The sequence below is a fragment of the Myxine glutinosa genome, chromosome 1 (assembly GCF_964187855.1).
Source record: "Myxine glutinosa chromosome 1, kmMyxGlut1.1, whole genome shotgun sequence".
Lineage (NCBI taxonomy): Eukaryota > Metazoa > Chordata > Myxini > Myxiniformes > Myxinidae > Myxine > Myxine glutinosa.
This window is the reverse complement of record NC_136261.1, coordinates 300,700,203-300,714,553: the sequence shown is the minus strand read 5'-3', so window position 1 is coordinate 300,714,553 and position 14,351 is coordinate 300,700,203.

The window sequence follows — 14,351 nt, the reverse complement described above, 5'->3', positions numbered from 1 at the left end:
TATTTATTTCAATACTTTTGGGTTTATTAAGGTATATACAAATGTCTCCACGAGAATTGTCGATGGTCTTATCATTCATCTTTAACGCCTCAGGATCAATTTTAGATTCTAGCCTTGTCAGAATAGCCAGTAGAAGTGGAGATACTTTTGTAAGACTTACCTTGAGTGATGACTTTACAGGATAGGCTCTTCCTGTGAATGGAATAGTGGAACTCATCTTGTTCCTCATTTCCGTCTTTATCCAGAAGTTCTCATATTTATCTTTGTTCAATTTAACATCTTTGACATATTTTTCTGCTGGTACCGAAGTAGAGATTGATTGAAATTTGTCTTTTGTGTTTTGAAACATTGTATTTATTGGCTAATAAACTTACGCTTAGTTTAAGTAAAAATTTACTATATAAATATGATAAGTTCTGAAGGATATTTAGAATTTCCAGACTCTCCATATGATAAATTAGAGAATTGTCCAGCTTGTGATAGAATAGGGCTTAATAATGAGGGTTCATATAAACAATGTATTTTCTGTGATTTAATTTTAATTAATGATAATAAAAAATATATAAATATATATAACTCTTTTAAATTAGAACCAAAAATGAATTACTTTACAAGATTAATAAGAGAGATGAATGTTAAGTATTGTGATGATAATACACCATTTCTTTCAAGGGAAGAGACTATTTGTATTGAGGAAATGTATAAGGGTTTAATGATATTTATTATTCAAAATAATTGTAATGGAAATGTTAATACAAGATACTATATAAATAAAATAATGAATTATTTTGAAATTAAACCCGAACTCAGGATAAAATATAGAGTTTCTAAAATAGCTCAAAAAAAGTTAGATGACTTGTTTTTCAAATATATAAATGAATGATTTTTTACCCGTTTGGCAAAATAAAATAAAATTTAATAACCATAAAAACATTCCAAATTCATTGAGATGTCTAATAGTTGGTTCAAGCGGATGTGGAAAAACCTGTTTACTTTTAAAGATGCTCCTTGGTCCTAATTTTTTAGATTATGATAATTTAATAATTTTTACAAAGTCTAGTTTTCAACCCGAGTATCAACTACTCTCACAGGGTTTAAATGCAGGTCTTAAAAAGGAAGACATTATCGGTTTATTTAAACTTCAAAACAAACTAAATGATTCTAATATTGAAGATATAATACAATTATTTTGTGATACACAGAAATCAAAATCGAAACCAAAACCCATAACTTGTATTCTCAGTGATAATACGGATGATATACCTTCACCTCAAGATTTAGATAAATCAAAAAAGAACCTCGTTATCTTTGATGATTGTGTTAATGAGAGAAACCAAACAGTAATGGATAGCTACTATACAAGAGGGAGACATTCTTCTTGTAATTGTATTTTTCTTAGTCAGTCATATTTTCAACTCCCCCGGCGTTCAATAAGAAACAATGCTAATACTTTTATTTTATTTAAGTTAAATTCAACAGATGTAAATAATTTTTGGAGAGATAATTGCTCTACGTTATGTAGTAAAAAGGAATTTGAAAATTATATGAAACACACGATTGGAAAATATAAATATATTGTTGTGAAACAAGATGAGATATTAAAGGATGTATTTTTATTATAAAAATAATTACATATATAAATGATAACTGTTATTATTAATCTTGTGGGTAAATCTGCTTCAGGAAAGAACTTTCATAAATCTAAACTCTTGAATAGTAAAAATGAAAAGATTGTAAGTTTTTTTTTAAAACACCCTATGATTCGTTTTGTGAGTACTACAACCAGAGCAAAGCGACCAGGAGAAGTAGAAGGGAAAGATTATTACTACATTTCAATGGAGGAACATATGCGATTGAGGAACGAAGGTCAAATATTTGAGGAGGTCTCTCTTGGTTCTACAAAATATTCACATTGTAAGAGTGAGTTAAATAAAGTAAAATCTAACGGTCTTGGGATTTTAGAAACTAATCCTGAAGGAATGAAACAAATTATTAAACATTTGTGTGGTGATGGAGTTAAGATTTTATCATTCGGTTTTGATATCGATGAGGAGACTCAACGCAAACATATGAAAAGCCGAGATACAAGTATTAGTGAAGAAGAAATAACAACTCGTATTAATACCAATAAAGAATTTGATGAAATATTTAAAGAAAAGGATTTATTTCAACACATTTACTATAATGATGAAGAAAAGGAAAATTTTCCCATTGACCTTTACAATTCATTAAATGATATTTTTCAATACTAAATGAATGCCGAAGAAAGAACAAGAAAGTTTAAGGAACATCAACAATTAGTTTCAAAAGTTGTTAAACAACAGGAAGAGAGAAATAAGAAACGGAGACAGAAACTAACTGGTGAAGAAGCCTTTGAAAGAAAACAAGAGAAATTTTTTAAACCACTTTTGAAAACTCAACACTCACCTACAGCCCCCACGGTAGAATTTACTCCAAAAAAACTTCAAATGATCAAAGATTTTAGTCAAATGACAGAGCAAGAACTTGGTGAATTAGAATATGATGACGAGGGATTATTTCGGAAACTTGAGGAGGTAAATCAACCCCCTAATTATGTTGTGGAAGCTCTTCAAAACAATGAGTATTTGGCGGGTTCAAAAACCAGAGCAGGTCTCATTCCAACAGAAGAACCAGCACAGTTCCATCTTGTGAAAGAAAAGTTATTGATATTTAATGATAAATTGGTGTTCTTAAGTTCTGCTCAACCAAATGTTGAATTAACTCCAAGATTAATGTTTCTTCTAACAAACTCCGGATTCAGCGGTTCAAAATATTTTGAGGAACCACATGATATGGAAAGAGAGGAAGATAGGGTATATATTGATTTACTAAACGCACTTGATTATAGAGTTTCTGTTGCTGGTAAAAGTAAGAAGAATGAGAAGGAGAAACCTATTATTGATGCTTTAAGTCAGCTTGGTTCGGGTGTTAGCTTTCTTCCAAATGACCCATCACAATTAGTTAATAGGCTATTATTGTTGTTTGGTAGTAAGAAGGCTGGAAACAACAATTGTTTTAATGAAACATCCGCCATTTTAGACCAGTTGATTAATATGAAAATAATTAATAAATGTCAATACAAAGATATTTTATTAGATATTAAATAAGATGAGAAGCACAATTCTTAGTTTTAATTTTACAACGAGTGATTACACAGCATCATTTCCTTACCAACTACAACTTGACCCCCTTACCTCATATGAGGCTTCTTTGTTGTCAATGGAGACTTACAATACACTTTTTAATATCACAGAGAAAAACAACAAGTTTAGTTATAATCCAGGAAGTGGGTATAAAACTATAACAGTTTCACCCGGAGCTTACGAGATTTCTCAAATATCTTCTGAAGTCTCTCGCATTATGAAAGAAAAAGGTGATGAACCAAAAAATATTGTAATAGATATTCAAAAACACACTTCAAAATCAACTATTAAACTTAAAAATAATTATAAAGTTGATTTCACGATTGAAAATTCGTTCAGAGAGCTATTGGGTTTCTCTTCAAAAAAGATTGAAACTAACGGGACGTCTTACAGTGATAATGTTATTCAAATATCCTCCGGTATAAATTCAGTATTAATTCATTGTGATTTGATTGATTGTGCTTATAACGATGGAATAAGAACAAATACAATATTTTCATTCAGTGCATACTCAACCCCGATTGGTTATAAATTCAATATGGAACCAAAAAATCTTGTCTATTTACCTGTGTCAGGAAAAACCATAAACAGAGGAAATTTTAGGATAACCCATCAAGATAATCATATGATCTCCTTTAATGAAGAAATTATATCCATCAGAATTCACCTACGTGAAGTTTTTCAATAAATAAATAATGGTTATTGTGAGAAAACACGAGTTGGGAAAATATAAATAAATTACAGGGGAGGGTATGTTCCTTTCACCATACTATACAAGGTATGTGGGTAAAGGATACTATAAACCAAAGAGACAACGGGGTGTGGGACATCAATTTAGAAATAAAGGAGATGGGATAATTGATACTCTAATGGGTATTGGTTCAACCATCCTTAAACATAAAGACCCAATTGGTTCAACTGCTTCTGCCGTGGGCTCAGTTGCGGGTGCTATAAAGAGTATAAAAGATGCTCAAAAGGAGTCTCATAAATTACAAGCAATCAAAGAAATAAAAAAAGGCAAAACTCAACTATCTTCACAAGAACGACAAAAAATCATTAAAATACTTGGGTCAGGGTTTCAACGATTTTAATGCTATATAAATACAAGTATGGAAGCGATTGATAGTATCTATGATTTGGATGATACGATTATCATTTCAAACTCCACGAAAAAGGAAGACTATTTTAAGGTAAATGCTATAACAGGAACAGACTGGAATTCAAACGGAACAAAAAGTTTTGAAATAAATGATCAACAAACTAACTTGAATATAGCTGATAGTTTCTTGCTGTGTAAATTTAAATTCACTAAGGCTGCGAATAATACTAATGCTACACTCGTAAATGATTTCTTCTGGAAAATGTTTGACAGTGTCCACCTGTATATTGGAACACAAGAGGTTGAAGCGGTTGATTATGTCTCTGCTACATCTGAAATGATGAAATTTACACTATATTCGTTTAGTGATAGAATGGGTAAGGGAGCTGTTGAAGGTTTTATTCCTGATATGTCAAAGGGAACAAATGCTGACCCCGGTTATAGTCAAAGGAAGTCAATGTATAATGATGAAACAAAAGCAGAGAATAGTTTTACCGTAGCAGTACCTCTTAAAGGTATATTTGGATTTTGTGATTATGATAAAGTTTTGTATGGGCTTAAAATTAGATTTCAACTACAAAAGAATGATAATGTAAATAGATTGCTTTATGGGGCTCAAAATGCTTTTGGTGATAATAATAAATTTGTTATTAATGATTTGTGTTGGTATATTAGTGAATATACTCCTAATCTTAAAACGGAAGAGATGTTAAATAGAAGACTTAACTCAAAGAAACCACTAAATGTATCATACCTTAAAAGAAGATGTCAACACGTTAAACTGGAACACACTACCTACACTTGGAATTTAGGTGTTCTTCAAGGAAAGCCACGATACCTATGGCTCATTTTTACGAAACCAGATGGAGATGAAGGCACTGATAAGAATAATGCACTGAGTGATAATGCTAAGGTGAAACAACTTCGGGTTTCTCTTGATGGCACATTTTATCCGCGAGATAGATTGGAAATTGATTGGGAAAAAAATGATTATGCGGAAGCCTACAAGTCCTACCAAAAGGTGTGTGAAAGTAATGGTAATAATGATCTCATTTTGGATATGGTTGCGTTTCAAAAACTTTATACAATCTACGCAATTGACCTGAGTTCTCAAAAGGAAACTATAAAGTCTAATCGAGTGGATACTTCTCTATACATTGAAAGAGGGGAGAGTGAAGAGGTTAATGCATATTGTTTGCTTTTGGAAGAAACAGAATTACAGATTAATACAGATAATGGTGTTATGATTAATATCACATAGGTTTTTTCTCATAAATAAATGGTAGGGGTATATGTTAATCAAATCAATCTTAATAAATTAACATCTTGTATTCAAAATCAAAAGCCTTGTATTATTAATGTTAATACAATTCAAAGAAAAGGAGCTGTAAGAATTGATGTTTTACTCACACACACACAAGTAAAAACACTAAATGATACTGGTTCACTTAAAATTAAAATGACAAAACCTATGTTAAAGAAATATTCAATAGACGAGTCAAGAGGAGGATTTCTCCCGTTTCTAATTCCTTTATTTGCTGGTTTAAGTGCAGCGGGAGCATTGACTGGTGGTATTTCAGCAGCGGTAAAAACTGCTAATGAAAGGAAGGCACAACTAAAAGCTCAAAAAGAATTGGAAAGACATAACAAGGAGTTGGAGAAACAAATTAGTGGAAGTGGTGTAATTGTAGATTTTGCTCAAAAACTTGAAAGTCTACCTGATAAAGCTAGATTGTTGGTTGGAGATATGCTTTCCTCTATCGCTCAAGCGGGTGTTAAACTAACTAAAAGGGGTAATGGATTGTATCTTTCTCATAAATAAATGGATAAATGGTTTAAACAATTTGGAAAGAATACAACATCAAATATAGAACTAGCTAAGTATTGTAAAACACTAAAAATTGATAATGTGGTAATCTGTATGAGATATGAATTAATACATATAAATAAGAATACAAATAATATTATTATGAATTTAGACACACAGAATGGTTCTCATTGGGTTTGTATTCATAATAGTCAGGATAAATATTATTTTGATAGTTATGGTATGCCGCCACCTGTTGAAGTAATACAATTCGTACAGAATGGTGTTTATCAAACATTTCAAGTTCAAGAAATTAATTCTAAATGTTGTGGTCAATTATGTTTATATGTATTATTTCAACTCAACAATAATGAAAATTTTTATGATATCATTTTTAATCTAATATAAATGACTTATGTCAGAAAAGATGGTTCTATCTTTGGAAAATCCTCTCAGGATATTGATTTATCAAATTATTATACAAAGGCACAGGCTGAACGACAAAAATATAGTATAAGTAAAAATATTAATATGAAGAATACTTATAAATTAATCAATTATCCAAACCCTACAGATGCGAATGACTTAATTAGATCCAGTGATTTATCACAATATATATTTTTAAAGAAAACAGCACGTTTTGTTAAACAAGTAAAATTTACAACCACAACACCTGGTTATACTGACCATACACCTTTCCTCATTGAATTTAACTACCTGCTTACAATTGAATTTTATAAAGAAGGACATATAGTTAATATGCGAATTAATAAATGGGGGTATGATATGCCTGATTTAGGGTATAATTGGTCTTTTTCAATAAACATAGAAGACCTACATGATTTTAATCAGTCTCGTAAAGAAGAATATTATCCGCTTGGTGAGGATAAGGATTTATGTGGAAGTACAATTAATAAACAACAAATACATGGTTTTAAGAAAAGAAAAATATATGATAGTATAGCGATGGTTAGCATGACAAAGAAGGAAGGTAATGAAATAAGGATAGAAAGCCGAGGAATACAAACCGATTTGGTAGTGGGAAGATGGGGTGGTATTACCTGTCATAATATTAATCTCACATATATTTCTGATACATAAATGGCAGGAAAAAGACTACAAGAGAATTATAATTTTTGTATTCAGGGATACCTACAAGAAAAGGGTGCTCGGTATTACATACCTTATGATTTGGAGCATATACATGGAAATTTTGTCATTAAAAACTGGCCTTATACTGATATTGCTAAACCCACAAATAGAGACTTGTTTAAAATATTAAATAAAAATGAACTTCTCAAAGTTATGAATTATAAAACTCTTTTAGAAATCGTTAACAAATCTTATTGGTATCCTATTATGAGAAAAATAATTATTGATACAAGAATATCTCAAAATCCAGATGAGTATATGTATAATATTCTTTGGGGTTCAAACTCAAGGGTAGCAAGGGATGAGGAAGGAGTTGAAGAAGAGAAGGAGGAAAAGGAGGAAAAGGAGAAGGAGGAAAGGGAGAAAAAGGAGAAGGAGGAAAGGGAGAAAAGGGAGAAGGAGGAAGGAGAGAAAAAGGAGAAGGAGGAGAGGGAGAAAAGGGAGAAAAGAGAGAAGGAGGAGAGGGAGAAAAAGGAGAAGGAGGAGAGGGAGAAAAGGGAAAAAAGAGAGAAGGAGGAGAGGGAGCAAAGAGAGAGGGAGGAAAAATATAAAAAGATGGAAATCAGTGAGATTAATAAAAGATTGAAGGTATTACAGCAAATAAATCAAACTCAACTCACTGAGGAGGAAAATAAAGAAATTCAAATTCTCAGGAAAATATTATTTGAAAGAATGAAAACAACCTTTACTACAATTTCAGGGAGGAGGTTTAAACGAGAAAGTGGTGATGAAGAAGAAGAAGGAAAAGATTATATCGTTGATGATGTTGGTGTAATTGACTTTAGTTAGTTTTATTTGTAAATAAATGGAGGAGAGAGTGAAGGCATTCCTTAGGATTCTTTATGTTTTAAAAATAAAGATTGAAATGTATATGTTAAAAACCAAAAAGGTTTTGATACTCTGTCGGAATTTTTCTCATAAATAAATATGAGTTATTGTCTTAAATGTAAAAAGAAAACTAAATCTAAAAGTGTATTGTATGTTAAAGCTAAAAATAATAGAGTTTATCAAAAAGGAATATGTCAAGTGTGTGGCTCTAAAAAGTGCCAATTCATCTCACCTAAAAGTGGAGGAGACATACAAAAGTTTCTGTCAGGAAGTAAATTTACAACAACTGGAATTCCAGGGGAATTACACCTTCCAGGGTATTCTTTCTGTGGTCCAGGAACAAACCTGGATAAAAGATTAGATGAGGCTGACAATCCTTAACCTTGGTCTAAACCTATAAATAGGGTTGATGAAGTTTCTATGAATCATGATATTGCTTATGGGGATACCACCACATTGGATGAAAAACATGAAGCAGACAGAGAAATGTTGTATAATTTGTCTTTGATACGAAATCCTATGTTGAGAGAGAAAGTTGATAGGTTTATTGTGAAAAAAATGACAAGTGCTAAATTGAAACTTGGTCTTGGTTATTCACCCTCAAAAAACTATTAGGCTCTAATGATGTAATCAAGACTGAGGAGCTTTTGGCTAATGAATTACATAAACCTATAATCACAAAGTTTAAAAGAAGGAAAGTTTATTCTAAATACACCGACCACATATGGTCCGCTGATTTAATCGAACTAAATAATGATAAGGGATACAGGTATGCTTTAACCGTTATTGATTTGAGGAGTAGATTTGCCTGGGTTGTTCCTTTGAAAAACAAGAGAGGTAATACTTTAATGTTAGCCTTTAAGTCAATATTTGATAGGGATAAAAGGAAACCAAAGAAGTTATGGACTGACGAGGGAACAGAGTTCTATAACAAAATATTTATGAAATTTCTTAAGGGGGAGGATATAAAATTATACAGCACCTTTAATGAAGGAAAGGCAGTTGTTATTGAGCGTTTTAATCGCACTTTGAAAGAGAAACTATATAAAAAATTCACACAACTCGCTTCTCAACAATGGGTATATTTAATCCAGAATATTACAGATAATTACAATAATACAGTTCATTCATCAACAAAATCAAAACCATCAGAAACATTTACAAAATTAGAATATGAAAAGGAGATCAATTTGAGAAAGCCCAAGTTCAAAGTTGGTGATATTGTAAGAATATACAGATGGAAAAGCCATTTTGAGAAAGGTTATACAAAGAGGTGGACTAATGAATTATTTAAAATTGTTGATGTAATGGATACAGTCCCTTGGACTTACCAATTATATGATATGAATGGGGAAGAAATCTTGGGTTCATTTTACTCACAAGAATTACAAAAAACAAAACTGATAAGCCATTAAACAACAACCATCCATATATTAGTGATAAGATAATGGGGTTAGGGATTTTAAGGGCTACCGCCGCCTTTTTTATAAATAAATAAATGATAGAACCAAGTATTAACCAGACTAAAGGGTGGAGGTGTAATCAACCTTGGTATATAAATGGAAAACATAATGAGTGTGAGAAATACCAGATCCGAGACGTTGAGAGGATCACTGGTCAGAAGGTCCTCAACACTGATAAACGTATTCATTTGTTAAGTGGGGTAATGGAGGGCGGGAAGAAAAATATATTAGAGTGGAGTGAGAACTTTGATGGTTATCAACCGGATAATAAATATTATAATTTTAAAATGGTATGTGGATCGGGAGGAGGACAGACCAGGTCCCTCCGTGAAACATATCATTTTATAAACGCACAGAGAAAGGTACTTGATGTAAAGTTTATCAATATCCTAGATGGGGATGAGTTCCATAAGAGAATGGAGTTGTTAAAAAAATTAGAAAATGAGCAAATATTCACAGGATCAATGAGGAATTTTGAATGTCGCGTGGTCCTTGGAGGGTAAGTAAGGACTCCCCCATTCACTTACATGTAAAAGGAGAAAGGGGTGTCGCGGTAATCAGGGGAAAAATGGACAGTTTGGGGAAAAGTCCCATCTAAATACATGGGTGTCCTGGAAGCCCCATTATCTCCCTACTCCCACATCCTCCAAAATTTTACATTCTCACATTTTGTCAGCAAATTAACAAATTTGAATCGGCAGGAATCAGAAGACACGCAAACATGACCATTGCCTCTCCACGAAACAAATTGGATGCATTATTTTCCATATCAAGCTCTTTATCACCATTGACTGAGTGACTGGGTGATATCAACATTCGGTATCTTCCAGGTGCCATATAAATCTGAAATTTGGAATGCCGATGGACAGCAAAGCCGGTACACTGGGAGACATCACAGAACCGTCAGAAAGCGTCTGCCAATGAATATTTACGTTTAAAAAACCCGAAAACGCATTCATAAAACAAAAAAAGCTGAATCGATATATATATAGCATTTGAAAATTGCAATTTATATCACTGCAAAGTGTGAAATAATCATCAAAGCTGAGACAATGCAAGATAAATTAAAATCATTCGTAATAATAATAAAGCTTGCCTTTTTCGAAAATCACCAAGTGGTAACAGGAGATAAGCTCTAAATGGTAGAGTGCTCAATTAGCATGCGAGAGGTAGTGGGATTGATACCAACATCCTCCAATATTTTACATTCTCACATTTTGTCAGTGAATTAACAATTTTGAATTGGAATGAATCAGAAGACACGCAAACTTGACCATTACCACTCTGCAAAATAAATTGTATGCATTATTTTCCATTTAAAGCTCCCTCTATCCAATGACTGACAGTGGCTCACATCAACGTTCGGCATCTTCCAGGTGTCATCGAAATCTGAAATTTGAAATGCTGACGGACAGCGAAGCCGGTTCACTGGGAGACATCACAGAACCGTCAGAAAGCGTCTGCCAATGAATATTTACGTTTAAAAAACCATAAACGCATTCATAAAACAAAAAAAAGCTGAATCGATATATAGCATTTGAAAATTGCAATTTATATCACTGTAAACTGTGAAATAATAATCAAAGCTGAAATTATGCAAGATGAATCAAAATCATTCTTAATAATAATATTGCTTGCCTTTCTATGAAATCACCAAAAGGAACCGGGGACTAGCTCAAATGGTAGAGTGCTTACTTAGCATGCGAGAGGTAGTGGGATCGATACCCACATCCTCCAATGTTTTACATTCTCACATTTTGTCAGCGAATTAACAATTTTGAATTGGAATCAATCAGAAGACCAGAGTGGTAACTTGACCATTACCACTCTGCGAAATAAATTGTATGCATTATTTTCCATATAAAGCTCCCTCTTTCCATTGACTGACAGACTGGCTCACATCAATGTTCGGCATCTTCCAGGTGTCATCGAAATCTGAAATTTGAAATGCAGACGGACAGCGAAGCCGGTACACTGGGAGACATGACAGAACCGTCAGAAAGCGTCTGCCGATGAGAATTTACGTAAAAACAAATCGTAAACACATTCATGCAATAAAAAAAGCTGAATAGATACAAAGCATTTGAAAATTACTATTTATATCACTGCAGACTGTGAAATAATAATCAAAGCTGAAATCATGCAAGATAAAATAAAATCATTCATAATAATAATAAAGCTTGCCTTTATATGAAGTCATCTCAAGGTATCGGGGGATTAGCTCAAATGGTAGAGCACTCACTTTGGCATGTGAGAGGCAGTGGGATTGATACCCACATCCTCCAAAATTTTACATTCTCACATTTTGTCAGCGAATTAACAAATTTGAATCTGCAGGAATCAGAAGACAAGCAAACTTGACCATTGCCTCTCCACGAAACAAATTGTGTGCATTATTTTCCATATCAAGCTCTTTATCACCATTGACTGAGTGACTGGGTGATATCAACGTTCGGTATCTTCCAGGTTTCATATAAATCTGAAATTTGGAATGCCGATGGACAGCAAAGCCGGTACACTGGGAGACATCACAGAACCGTCAGAAAGCGTCTGCCAATGAATATTTACATTTAAAAAACCCGAAAACGCATTCATAAAACAAAAAGAGCTGAATCGATATATATATAGCATTTGAAAATTGCAATTTATATCACTGTAAACTGTGAAATAATCATCAAAGCTGAGACAATGCAAGATAAATTAAAAGCATTCATAATAATAACAAAACTTGCCTTTATATAAAATTGCAAAGAGGTAGCAGGGGATTAGCTCACATGGTAGAGTGCTCGCTTAGCAAGGGAGAAGTAGTGGGATCGATACCCACATCCTCCAATATTCTACATTGCCACATTTTGTCAGCGAATTAACAATTTTGAATTGGAATGAATCAGAAGACGCCCAAACTTGACCATTACCACTCTGCAAAATAAATTGTATGCATTATTTTCCATTTAAAGCTCCCTCTATCCAATGACTGACAGTGGCTCACATCAACGTTCGGCATCTTCCAGGTGTCATCGAAATCTGAAATTTGAAATGCCGACGGACAGCGAAGCCAGAACAATGGGAAACATCACAGAACCATCAGAAATCGTCTGCCGATGAGAATTTACATTAAAAAAACCCGAAAACGCATTCATAAAACAAAAAAAGCTGAATCGATATATATATAGCATTTGAAAATTGCAATTTATATCACTGTAAACTGTGAAATAATCATCAAAGCTGAGACAATGCAAGATAAATTAAAATCATTCGTAATAATAATAAAGCTTGCCTTTTTCGAAAATCGCTAATTGGTAACGGGAGATAAGCTCAAATGGTAGAGTGCTTACCTATGCATGCGAGAGGTAGTGGGATCGATACCAACATCCTCCAATATTTTACATTCTCACATTTTGTCAGCGAATTAACAATTTTGAATTGGAATCAATCAGAAGACACGCAAACTTGACCATTACCACTCTGCAAAATAAATTGTATGCATTATTTTCCATTTAAAGCTCCCTCTATCCAATGACTGATTGACTGGCTGATATCAACGTTCGGTGTCTTTCATGTGTCAAAGAAATCTGAAATTTGGAATGCCGACGGACAGCGAAGCCAGAACAATGGGAAACATCACAGAACCATCAGAAAGCGTCTGCCAATGAATATTCACGTTTAAAAAACCGTAAACGCATTCATAAAACAAAAAAAAGCTGAATCCATATAAAGCATTTGTAAATTGCAATTTATATCACTGTAAACTGTGAAATAATAATCAAAGCTGAGATTATGCAAGATAAATTAAAATCATTCATAATAATAACAAAACTTGCCTTTATATAAAATTACAAAGAGTTAACGGGGGATTAGCTCAAATGGTAGAGTGCTCGCTTAGCATGCGAGAAGTATTGGGATCGATACCCACATCCTCCAATATTCTTCATTGCCACATTTTGTCAGCGAATAAACAATTTTGAATTGGAATGAATCAGAAGACACGCAAACTTGACCATTACCACTCTGCAAAATAAATTGTATGCATTCTTTTCCATTTAAAGCTCCCTCTATCCAATGACTGACAGTGGCTCACATCAACGTTCGGCATCTTCCAGGTGTCATCGAAATCTGAAATTTGAAATGCCGACGGACAGCGAAGCCGGTTCACTGGGACACATCACAGAACCGTCAGAAAGCGTCTGCCAATGAATATTTACGTTAAAAAAAACCGTAAACGCATTCATAAAACAAAAAAAAGCTGAATCGATATATAGCATTTGAAAATTGCAATTTATATCACTGTAAACTGTGAAATAATCATCAAAGCTGAGACAATGCAAGATAAATTAAAATCATTCGTAATAATAACAAGTGAATCCTCTTGGATTGCGCTGAGGTTCGGGCATGGAATTTCGAGCCTCGATCATGGTTCGAGCCTCGATCTTGTATACAAAAATAATAATAATAATAATAAGAACCTTGGGCCGAATCTCGCGCTTCACCAGTGCGCGTGCGCGAATTTACCTCACGTCGGCAGCGAGAAGGGGTTCCCCAACACGAACCAATCAGGAACTGCCACGTCACACTTATATGATCTCAGAATTCCTGTGACAGGAATTCGCGTTACACTGGCTGGAAGTCATTCGCTAGAGGCACTTCCTCAGCGCTAATAAAGCTTGCCTTTTTCGAAAATCACCATGTGGTAACGGGAGATAAGCTCAAATGGTAGAGTGCTCGCTTAGCATGCGAGAGGTAGTGGGATCGATACCCACATCCTCCAATGTTCTACATTCTCACATTTTGTCAGCGAATTAACAATTTTGAATTGAAATGAATCAGAAGACGTGGAAACT